This window comes from Trachypithecus francoisi, unplaced genomic scaffold (genome assembly GCF_009764315.1).
Source record: "Trachypithecus francoisi isolate TF-2019V2 unplaced genomic scaffold, Tfra_2.0 Lachesis_group7, whole genome shotgun sequence".
In the NCBI taxonomy this organism is placed as follows: domain Eukaryota; kingdom Metazoa; phylum Chordata; class Mammalia; order Primates; family Cercopithecidae; genus Trachypithecus; species Trachypithecus francoisi.
The window spans coordinates 41,126,296-41,139,608 of record NW_022681472.1 but is presented as its reverse complement, the minus strand read 5'-3'; positions in this window follow the sequence as shown (position 1 = coordinate 41,139,608).

The window sequence follows — 13,313 nt, the reverse complement described above, 5'->3', positions numbered from 1 at the left end:
TTGCAGGAAGCCAAGGGCTGGATCTCAGAGAGCGCCGCGCACCCAGGAGATGTCTGGATCCTAGGTTCACGGGGAGCTGGAGACTGGGACTGATTTAGCCACACTCCCTGCGCTGTACCTCTGTTCATGAAAAATCAAGAATATTCTGAAGTATTGGAAGGCCACTAACATAAAATGAGTCATATTTCTTAAAACCTGTGACCTTGCTCTCCAAGATATAATGAGAGATTGCAAGAAAAGAAAGAGGGAAAGATTTACAGAATGGCTTTTAACTTTTTTCTCCCCCTCCTAAGTTGTTTTCTGATACATTGAACCATGCAAAGGAGAATAAAAGCAGCATATCTAGTGTGTACATGACAAAAGTATATTTTTAAATATCTGGTTAAGGTTCATATCAAAGAAGTCAGTAGTAGATATTTACAATTTTAAGAGTAGATTGTAAAATTTCTCCTGTTTTAATTCAGTAATAATTTTTTAAGACAGTGAGGAAAGATAAAGCTACTTTCAGTGCTATCTTGAACAACATTTTAATAAACATTTCCTTAATTAACTTTTATTCATAATAGTATTTAGTATTTGGGGATTACAAAACTCGAAAAGGAAATCGCTCGTCATGGCAAAGACAGCTCATCCCTAAGGCATGTGGAATGACTGACCACACTCATAACCTGGACGCCAGGGGAGTCACTCCCCAGGGTATTTTTGTGACAAGGGATTATTTGATCCACACAATAGCAGTGTGGAATCAGGAACTAAGGCAGTTCGGAAAATCCAAGCAAACATAGTAAACAGATGCCCTTAAACTCTGAGCTCCTATCTGTCACTGTTTGATCAGAAAGACTGCAGTGGTTAATGGAGATGTTTTATAGTTCTTATAAAATGTATAATTATTTGTATGAGTAAATCAATTCACTCAATCATTATAATATTCTTTTTCTGGTATGAGTGGTTAGAAGATTGGCAATTAAATTTCATGTTATTTGATATAGTAGTCATACACAGAAGACACTTAATAACATTTATACCAAGAACAATCTAGAAATTCATCATGTTATTATTTATGCATAGAAGGATACTTTTTAAAAAAAATACGTGCTATTTATGATTAACTGTAAAAGTGCTCAATAGCACATAATTTCAAATAAATGCTAGGTAAACTTTGCAAAGTGAATTATTTAATAGCTTTAGATGTGTGGCCTTTAAAATGATGATTTGTATTTCATTATAGTTTTTCATAAGAAGTTAATAGAGATTGGAATTTCAAGACAATTTATATTAAATCATGTAATTCTAGGCCATAATAAGTTTTTCAGAAACTTCATCTAAATTTTTCTGCAAATACATTTTTCAAAAACTTCATCGGCAAATTTACTATCTGCATCTTAGCTGATTTACTCCAGCATGTTTGCCTATACATTTCAAAATTCTCTGTCAATAAACAGATAATTCTAAACTGTGTGTTCAAGACTTTGAGATGTCTGGAGTTCACTTGAAAAAGAAAACTGTTAGGTATACACTGAGATAAATAATGCCAGAAACAAAAAGAGTGAGCGATGATTAATTACAAATTATCTTCTAGCATATTGGCAGCATTTCTCACAGTGCCATTATTGAAAAGTTGATATATTGAGCAATTTGTAGGAAATGACTGTATACCTATAGAGAAAAAGAGAGACAGAGAGGAAAATATTTAAGTAAACAAAAGTTATTGGTGGGGAAATAGTGTCCAATATAGAAGTTTCATCTAGGATTGTACGTTAACATTATAAACTTAAAAGATCTGAGGATATAAAATTTAACTATATTTTACTCATGACTTGGCATTTTGTTTTGCAAGATATCAGGTAATATAACTAATTCTAACCTTCTGCAAGTTACCATTTGGCATTTCTATTGTACCACAAAAAAAAAAAAAAAAAAAAAAAAGAGTGAGAAATTGCCCACAAAGTAATTGCAAAATTTTGCCTAGATATTTTACATATTATAGAGGCACGCACTTTCTATTACATTTTCATTTTTATCAAACAAGTTCTGGCAGAGGAAGGTGCAAATGGCTGATAAAAATTAAAATTGTTGATTAATCTACTGAACTGTCACAAATAACATAACTTTTACCTTCCTCCCTGACAATGTTATTTTCCAAAGCTTGACTCACTTAGCCTGTATAGGAACATGATAGGCCCAGCCTCTGAGTGTGTCACCAGTGACAGCTGGGCCACTTGAATCAGGTCTTAGATTTTGGCTCCTGTTCATGGCAAATTTGTAGGAGAGCAGCCTGGGCCTTGTCCCAACTGGTCTCCCTCACCGGAATGTATCAACCTAAGGTAGTCACTTTATTTGAGAATAGGAGCATGAATCCAAAGAAGACCTCCCAAATCTGTGCAGCAAGATTTCATCATCAGGGTCAGCAAATGCAAACTATTTTCTTTCAAAAACAAATTCTTCCCTTAGAATATAGTAATAACTTCTTAAATGGAAGAAAGTTCCTTAAACTTTATTATTTTTTAGGATCAAATTCAAATGCTCAAGTTTAGTTTTGAATAACTTGATGGCATTTGCTTATAGAACTAACAAGTGAAATTTTGCTTTAACATTTCAGAAGCATTTAGGTGGCCATTTGCTTAAATGTTTCTTTGACCCCAGTCACTTCTCTTTGAAATGGAGAAAATAACACACCTTGCAGGGTTCTTGTGAGGCTTAAATGAGATGCTAAATATAAGGCAACTGAGTAGGCCAATGTAGTTAGCACTCAGCAAAGTTAGTGCCCTTCTCTGGCCTTGTTCATTTCATCTAATTTCTCTCTGGGCAACCAGCTACCCTAAATAATCCTTGTTCCTTGTTGGCCATAAACAGTGCCTTCTTTGCTTGTCATAAAGCATAGGTGCTAACCCGCAGACATCACTTAAATGAAGGACACATCCTACTCATGTAGGATAAAAATTAATACAGCATTCACCCTTTTCTTCAGCTGTTTGAGCTGCGTAATCTAATCACCAGTTTACTCTTCCCATAGTGGGAGTCAAAGTAAACATTTTCAACCATACGTGACCAGTTATGCACAAAATGCATTCATCTAACATAATTAATGGAAACAAATAGAATCCAAACAATAAAAATCATATAATTCCGACAAAGCTTAAAACTCCTTTGGCATATTATTTGAATAACAAGTTTTTTAAAGTGAAATTCAAACTCTTCCAAATGGCATTCAGGAGTTTTCAGAAGCCTCGTAGCCTACTTACTTTTCAGCCTTATCCCAGCCTTTCTTCCCAAATTTGCCCACCTTCTGCTTAGCTACAGAGCATCCTTTACTCTTCCCATATAACACACTTTATTCTTTCCCTTCTCACACATTATTCTCTTTGGCTCAATTGTCCTTTCCTTCATTTATACCTGACAAATTTCAGCTGTTTATACCTATAGTTATGCAGACTGTGTAGGTAGTGAGTATTTATGTAATATTTTATGTGGAAAAAGTTACTTTTTAAAAATATGCATACTTTTAAAAATTTCTCATAGATTCAGAGGGTACATATGCAGATTTGCTACATGAATATATTACGTAGTGGTGAGGTTTGGGCTTCTAGTATATGCATCACCTGAATAATGAACATAATGCCCAACAGGTAATTTTTCAACCCTCACTGCCCCTCTCACCCTCCCCTCTTTTGAAGTCCCCATTACCTATTGTTTTCATCTGTATGTCTATATGTACCCATTGTTTAGTTCCCACTTATAAGTGAGAACATTTGGCATTTGATTTTCTGTTTCTGGGTTATTTCATTCAGGATAATGGCCTTCAGCTCCGTCTATGTTTCCCTGAAAGATATGATTTCATTCCTTTTTATGACTGCATAGTATTCCATGGTATATATATGCCACATTTTCTTAATCAAATTCACCATTGATGGACACCTGGGTTCATTCCATGTCTTTGCTAATGTGAATAGTGCTGCAATAAACATACAAATGCAGGTGTCTTTTTGATGTAACATTTCTTTTTCCTTTGGGTAGATCCCTAGTGGTGGGTATTGCTAGGTCCATTAGTAATTCTGGTTTTCGTTCTTTGAGAAATATCTATATTATTTTCCATAGAGGTTGTGCTAGTAATTTACATTCCCACCGGCAGTGTATAAGCATTCCCTTTTCTCCAAAACTGCACTAACATCTGTTTTTTGACTTTTTAGTAATAGCCATTCTTACTGGTGTGAGACAGTATCTTTCTTTTTTCTTTTCTTTTTTGTTTTACTTTAAGTTCTGGGATACATGTGCTGAACATCCAGGTTTGTTACATAAGTATACGTGTGCATGGTGGTTTGCTGCACCTATCAACCCATCATCTAGGTTTTAAGCCCCACGTGCATTAGGTAGTTGTCCTAATGCTCTCCCTCCACTTCATCCCCACTCCCTGATAGGCCCTGGTGTGTGATGTTCATCTCCCTGTGTCCATGTGTGTGAGACGGTATCTAATTGTTGTTTTAATTTGCATTTCTCTAATGATTGGTGATGTTGAACTTTTTTTGCGTTTGTTGGCCACTTGTATATTTTCCTCTGAGAAATGTCTGCTCATGTTCTTTGCTCACTTTTTAATGGGATTATTTGTTTTTCTGGACCCTATCTCTCACTGTATACAAAAATTAACTCGAGATGAATTAAAAGACTTATATCTAAGACCTGAAACTATAAAAATCCTAGAATAAAACCTAGGAAAATCTCTTCAAGACATTGGCCTATGTAAAGAATTTATTATTAAGACCTCAAAAGCAAATGCAACAAAACCAAAAACAAACAAATGAGACTTAATTAAGCCAAAAAGCTTCTAGACAGCAAAATAAGTAATCAATAAAGAGATAACCTACAGAATGGGAGAAAATGTTTACACACTATGCATCTGATAAAGGACTAATATCCAGAATGTATAAGGAACTCAAACAGCTCAACATGAAAAGTTATTGTCTTTAACCCACTTTCCTTGGCTCCCTGCAGCCATACTAATTCAAGGCCAAGCCACTGTTGGAGTTGCATTGACTCATATTTGGAGGGTGGAAGTGGGGGGGTACTATTTTCACTGTGATATAAATTATTTTGCTTCCTTGGAAAACAATCAAGCATCTACCTGATGTCTATAGCAGCTAGGAAGAAAACAAAACAAACAAACAAAAAACTTCCATTCTACATCTGAAGTTTCCTTTAAAGCATTGTTACCCTAGGCTGGTTGGCTGACTTCTTAGAATAATAATTGCCCTGGATACTTCACTTGGTTTTTAACACTAAATGAAGTAATATACATCAAGCTCTTAAAAACTAATATTTTGCATTTATTATTCTCATGTTATAAGTTTAATTAAATAAATACTTAAAATCTGGGGAGTCTTCATTGCAGGAAGCACGATTTTTAGAAATTGCATCATTTAAAAACTATAGCATCATTTAAAAAATTGCAAGTGCCATTTTGCAAGGAAAAACATGGTGAACTGAAGATCATAACATCTTAAAGACATTAAGAGACATTGGAGATTGCCTTTCACCAAATTTCCAGATAACACTGCAGAAAAATATCTGCACTGATTGCTTGAATTTTATAGTCCTTTAATGTTAATTATTTATTTATTTTTCTAAAATTAAGTAGTGAAGATTAATAGAAATCTTTCTATTAGTATAATGCCCCACAAGCTATTTTATCTCATTTATTCCAAATAAGTAATAAAATTTAAATAATGTATTTTTTTTTTTTTTTTTTTTTGAGACGGAGTCTCGCTCTGCCGCCCAGGCTGGAGTGCTGTGGCCAGATCTCAGCTCACTGCAAGCTCCGCCTCCCGGGTTCACGCCATTCTCCTGCCTCAGCCTCCCGAGTAGCTGGGACTACAGGCGCCCGCCACCTCGCCCGGCTAATTTCTTTTGTATTTTTTAGTAGAGACGGGGTTTCACCGTGTTAGCCAGGATGGTCTCGATCTCCTGACCTTGTGATCCGCCCGTCTCGCCCTCCCAAAGTGCTGGGATTACAGGCTTGAGCCACCGCGCCCGGCCAATAATGTATTCTTAAACATTTTTAAATACTGATATAATGATGCATGCAATTCTTAGTATTTTAAGGATAAACATGTCTGCTATAAAATGCTACTCAAAGCAGGACCAGAGTATATGATTGGTCTGTCATACACATTTTTAAGAAACATGGCATTGGCTAAAGGCATGATGAAGAGCACAATGAAACAAAATGAACAGATAAAATACTCTTAGATAAATTTGAATCTCACGTTAAAATATCAAGATTCCAGTCAATTAGCAGCAATTAACTCTTTCCACAATTCATTACTTATAGTTTCCAGAGGTTAATTTTAAATCAATTATCTATATCTATATATCTACCTATCTGTTTAGCAATATATGCATGTTGCCATGGATGTATATCTGTAAGATATTATGGAGAGTAAACAAGCTTCATAATCATGGACAAAGTATGTTCTTTATGTTACTGGAAACAGGTCCTGATCCAGACCCCAAGAGAGGGTTCTTGGATCTCATGCAAGAGAGAATTCAGGGTGAGTCCACAGAGTAAAGTGAAAGCAAGTTTATTAAGAAAGCAAAGGAATAAAAGAAAGGCTACTCCATAGACAGAGCAGCCCTGAGGGCTGCTGGTTGCCCATTTTTATGGTTATTTCTTGGTTATATGCCAAATAAGGGGTTGATTCTTCATGCCTCCCTTTTTTAGATCATATAGGGTAACTTCCTGATGTTGCCATGGCATTTGTAAACTGTCATGGCATTGGCGGGAGTGTAGCAGTGAGAACCACCAGAGGTCACTGTTGTTGCCATCTTTGTTTTGGTGGGGTTTAGCCAGCTTCTTTACTGCAACCTGTTTTATCAGTAAGGTCTTTATGACCTGTATCTTGTGCCAACCTCCTGTCTCATCCTGTGACTTAGAATGCCTAACCATCTGGGAATGCAGCCCAGTAAGTCTCAGCCGTATTTTACCCAGCGCTTATTCAAGATGGAGTTGCTCTGGTTCAAGTGCCTCTGACATTTATACAAAAATAAATTAACCACCCCATACCCTAGATTGCAACGGAAACAAAAAGAAAATGCTACTCAGTATTTCTACTTTCTCCACGGATCCTAGGATGAACTTATTTTGTGCTCATCTGCAAAAAAAAAAAAAAAAAAATGCTGTCAATTAAACTATAACACACTGCTTTTTCAAAATCTCACCAAGTGTCTTAGCACTAAGACTAAGATATGATTAGCTTTTATCTGTTGGCTTTAGAAAAAGATACTTGATATGAGCTCAATTTTCTTCAAGTTGTCAATACAACTTCAAGGCCACTGGGGACCATGGTGTCCTCTGCCATGTGGCTGATACTGATAGGCCCTGTTCTTCTTCTTTTATTCTAGTCATCTTCAGATATCTCAGCTGTGTTGGTTTCCCCAGCAATCTGGGTAGATGAAACCAAAGTGGGTCCTTCATGCAGTGCCCAGAATAGCTATATGAAGCTAACTGCTTCTATGTGCTCTGGTACAGAAACCACTTACTTTGCTTTAGCACAGGAATGTTTTTAATGAAACAGGAGTGTTTTTAACTATATCTTAGAAAAATACAGAGAATTCTCTTTCTATGACCTTGAAAAGCACAATGCAAAATGAATACCTAATGATTTGAAATTCTGCAATACTAAAAGTGTTGAAAGAGATCAGTATAAATATTGATGTCTAAAACAAATGTGTTTTGTTACATGCTAGAATAAATGCGTTTTCTGGAGCCAATTCAGTATGTAAATAGAATTGCGATCTTTGGAATTATAGTTTCTTATCTGTATATCTGTAGTTTCTTAGTATAGTAAGATGTGCTTTTCTTTGTACATCAGAAGTATCAGATGAATTCAAAAGACTGAGAAATTTAGATTCAACACTAAATAAGTTCCTTTGTAGGACCTAGTATAGTTTAACCTTGAAACATGCTATTACTTACTAGAAACGAGAGCTAGTCTTTGTTTTAATTTGTCAGAAATTAAATGAGTTTTAATTTCTCAGAATATCCTATTGAAAAAGGAATATAAGTGAATGAAAAGCACTTGCATGACATGTAAAAGTGAATGACAATGCTTAGAGCAGCCAGAGAACCTTTCCAGGGTAATGAAGAGACTTCATGTGTCATTTTTTAAACTAGAGCACCTAATGATCATTAGTTAATATTTATAAATGTCAACAACATAGAAAAATTGGAAAGCATATCCACAATTCAGGAGCCAAAAAAGTTTCAATCTAGACTTGATACTTAAGACGGACAGACAAGAACTAGTGGGGAAATGGTGGTCATATCGGGAATAATGTGATGCAGAGACATGAGTTGCCCTGCTCCTGCTTGAAGATCTATCCTGCCGCCTCCCCACTGCTAATCCTTCATTAAATTCTTAGGTTTTGTTGACAGTAACCCTCAGGACACTTGATCCTTCTGTATGGTCAGAACTTGAATCCTCAAGGGAGGCTATCCTGACCAGATTTTTGGTTTTCAGTTTCACACACAGAAGTCATCATTTATTATTGATGTTAAAGACATTCTTCTTTTCAGAAGGTGCCAGGGTAGAGAAAACAAACAATTCACACAGAGAAATCTTATTCAAATGAGAGGGGTGAACCGTGCTGTCCCTGTTGGGCAGAAGCACGCATATAAATACCTTGCTTACAGCCAGATTGATGCACATGTCTCTTCCAAAATAAAAAGGGCTGGATTTTTTTGTTTGGCACCCATTGTATTAGCACCCACAGTTACTTTTCTAAGGCATTCTTTTTTACCCACAAGGATCAGAACTGAGCCTGGGAGGAACAGCTGTTCAGATCTTTTTATCTTTGGCCTAAGTCACAAACTTCCCACGTTGATGTTTGATTGAAAGAATGAGTAATGGGTATTGTTGACTAGGGTTCAGTACTCAGATTGCAACCAACAACACTGCCTCGTCTGGGACAAGGAGGCAAGAGGAATAAATGGCAGCCCAGTGTGTCTGATGTTGCACATACTTTCCCCTTAGCATCATTAAAAGGTGTCATAATCCCCAAACTGAACTTTTTGAAAGTGAGTCCATTTGTTCTGATGTAGGAACACTCATTTCTTTACACTTTCACATTGCTGAAATGTTACATTCCAGCAACAAAAACTGAAGTCTATGTTGATTTTTTTTTAACGTTGCCTTATTTAAATAAATTAAGGAAGATCTTTTTGGCAGTGGTAAACTAGAAAGTTGTTCATTACTTCTTATCCTGTAAAAATTTCAGGGAGGGGAACAACACAGCGGGTGGGGGGCAAGGGGAGGGAGAGCATTAGGACAAATACCTAATGCATGTGGGGCTTAAAACCTAGATGATGGGTTGATAAGTGCAGCAAACCACCATGACACATGTATACCTATGTAATAAACCTGTACATTTTGCACATGTATCCCAGAACTTAAAATAAAATAAAAATTCATTGTTCTTTTCACAAGAATAAAGAAATTCAGAAATGTAAGCACTTAATCACATGGAAAATATAAATTATAATAATTTGTTATAAATTATTATAAAAATATAATTTATAATAAATTATAAAAATTATAATAAATTTAATATGCTTTGACTTGAGCATATATTTTAAATTTAAATTTTGCTACAGATATAGTAAATGGCATGTCATAAATCTTAGTGCAAATCTTCAATCTCTGAGAAGTGGTTTCTTTGCCAACAAACAAACAAACTTACGAGGTACTGCATCCCATTCTACAATTTTTACCTCATTACAGTATAGGAGTATATTATTTTGTTCAATGACTGGGCCAACACCTTTCTACAGTCTGTGATACTGGTGACTAATTATAGTAAGCTACTACTTTTAAAATTCCTATGGATATTGAAACCACCTTTGCAAAAATTGTATTGGTGAGAAAATTATGGCAGTCGGGGAGATCTGATCTAGCCAACCCTCCCTCTTGTCTTTAGCTTTCAAGCTGCTTTAATTATTCTTAGGCTTAGGCTGAGTTAACTTTGGAAGATATTGAGGTTATAGTTTATTTAAATATCTTGCAGTTTGGGCCTTCCCCAAAAGTCAACCACCTTTATAAAGCTAATGAGAGATCACCAGGTTAGGCAGAGGAGAGGAGCCTGCAAATTTGCTAAGGTACAGATTGGTCAAAAGATATGCAATTTCTTTAATTACTCCTGCAGAGAACATCAGTGGCCTTTTGAGATAACTTTTCTGGTTTTTTGCATGTTGGACACCCATGGCTCTACCACCTGATCCCACTTACCAATGGCTTCTGTGGCCCCACCCAGAAGCAACTCAGTGCAAGAGGACAGCTTCAACTCCCTATAATTTCACCTCTGACCCAACTAGTCAACAGCAAGCACTCACCCATGGCCTAACCATCTCCACCCCTTCCTCTGAACTACCTTTGGAAAACTCCTAATCTATGACCCTTTGATGAGATTGATTTGAGTAATAACTCCATCTCCACGCAGCATGGCCAGCCTTGTGTCAATTAAAGAATCTCTTTACTGCAATGCTATGGTCTTTATTTGTGCAGTGGGCAGGAAGAACCCCTCAGTTGGTTACAGTGTCTTTGACATTCTACATTCAATAAATTCCAAATGGAATAATATTTTAGCAAAATCCAGTAAGTTTTAAAAATATATCTAACAAATGTTATTGAAATAATATCATCTATTCATGCATTCTACATATTTATTTAGTGCCTTCTGTGTGCCAAGTTCTGTTCTAGGAACAGTGGTATATCAAGGAGCAAGAGAGAGAGTTTCTCCTCAAGCTTACATTCTACTAGGTGGTACTGACAAAATTAATAGACTAATATCCATTGTGGCTTGTGATACATGCTAGAATGAACACTAATGAAAAACTTAGATAAGGAATAATCAGCTATTGATACTGAAAAAGAGTGATCTTCTCTAGACAGATAATTATGGAAGTCTTTCTGTGGAGGTGAAATTAAAGAACTAAAGCATGGAAAAACATTAGCCACTTGAATTCAAGGAAGAGTATTCTTGGCCATGGGAGCTCCAAGAACACTGTGACTGGAAGGTAGTAATCCAAGGAGAAGGTGGTGCAAGGTGAACTTAGGAATGATGGTAGGAGGCAGGACACACAGGGTCCTGCAGGTTACAGCTGATCTTTTCCTTTGGGGCAATGGCAAGTTGGAGGATATGATGCTAAGGAGGAACACAAGCCAATTCACCTTTGCAGATCACTGACTGATACGTAGGAAATGGAATGGAAGGGGAAGCAGAAAGCAAACAGAGAATAGTAATTTCTGTTATTATGATTCCAGTGCATAATTTTCTTTATGTGATGAAGCTACAGATTTCAAATAGAGTTTCAAATATTCAAGTAGTGAAATTTGTCTGGCTGTACGTGGAGGAAGAAACAAGAAACAAAACTCAATTATGTGTTTCAATATTGCTATCATTAAAACAAGACAATTTAAATATTAAACAATGCTTCATATTTCTCCACATTAGGAGATGGGACGTGGTTGTCAGTTAGAGGTTCAGGTTAACTAACAGGTCATTGATATTACTCCTGGTGATCTCATTATATGATTTTTTTCTTTTCTTTTTTTTTCTTTTTTTTTTTTAAGATAGAGTTTCGCTCTTTTGCTCAGGCTGGAGTTCAATGGCGCAATCTTGGTTCACTGCAACCTCCGTCTCCTGGGTTGAAGTGATTCTTCTGCCTCAGCCTCCTGAGTAGTTGGGATTATAGGCATGCCGCCACACCTGGCTAATTTTGTATTTTTAGTAGACATGGAGCTTCACCATGTTGGCCAGGCTGGTCTCCAACTCCTGATCTCAGGTTATCCATCCCTCTCAGCCTCCCAAAGTGTTGGGATTACAGGCATTAGCCACCACACCTGGCCGATTTCTCTTAAAATAGATCTTAAATCATGTAGACCAGAGCAGCCTGTGAAAAGGTAGTATAAAACTTTACAGCTCCCTCCCCATTAAAGGAAGCACATAGGTTTAGCTATAGCAAGAAATAGGTAATGCTAAAACAAGTTTTTATTTCTTCATTTGTTTGCATTTATTTATGTATTTGGTTAGTTTTAAAATAAAATTTAAGAAGACATAAAGCATTGCAATTAAGAGCTGGAACTCTGAGTTCCAGAGACCTGAGACTAAGACTAACTCTGCCACTTACTTAGGACCAGCAATTTCCCTGAGCTCAGTTTCCTCATTAACAGAATAGAGTTTTAAGGATTAGTTAAGATAATACATGTGAGGAGTGACATCAGGAAGATGGCGGAGTAGAAGATCCCAGCCTTCACACACACACACACACACACACACACACAACACACACACACAATTAGCTATCCGAGAATGAAAATAGCTCTAGGAGAGCTCAGAAGTGTAGTTAAGATATTGTCACAACACAATGGAGCAAAAAATCAAGAAATAACTGCACAAAAACGGTAGGAAGAACAGTTTTAATTTACTGCGTTATCTCATCCCCTAGGCCATCACAGTTCAGCAACCAGTGATAACTCCCCAGCCCATGCATGAGCTTCCCAAACAGGGAAAAGAAGAGCAGGGTGAATGCCCAGCTTCCCCAGCCTTCTGGGCACTGCATGAAGGACCCACTTTGGTTTCATCTACCCAGATTGCTGGGGAAACCAACACAGCTGAGATATCTGAAGATGACTAGAATAAAAGAAGAACAGGGCCTATCAGTTTCAGCCACATGGCAGAGGACACCATGGTCCCCAGTGGCCTTGAAGTTGTATTGACAACTTGAAGAAAATTGAGCTCATATCAAGTATCTTCTCAGTGGAATGAGACTAGAAATCAATAATAGAAATAAAACAGGAAAATTCACAAATACGTGTAAGCTAAACCACACATTCTTAAACAACAATTGAGTAAAAGAGAAAATGAAAGGCAATTTAAAAAATTATCTCAACACAAGTAAAAATGAAAATATAACTTACCAAAACTTATGGGATGGGACAAATGTGGTACTAGGAGGGAACTACTTTAATGCCTAGTATTAAATGCCTATGTTAAAGAAGAGAGATATCAATTTAAAAACCTAGATTTATACTGCAAGAAACTAGAAAAATAAGAACAAACTAAACCCAAACTTAGCAAAAAGAGGAAAATGATAGTGTGATGTAAAATAAAGAATAGAGAAAAATCAATAAAACTGAATTGGTTTTTAAAAAGCCAAACAATTAACAAATCCTAAACTAGACTAAGAAACAAAAAGAGGAAGACTCAAATAAATAAACTCGGAAACGATAAAGGCAATATTACAATGGATAACACAGAAATTACAA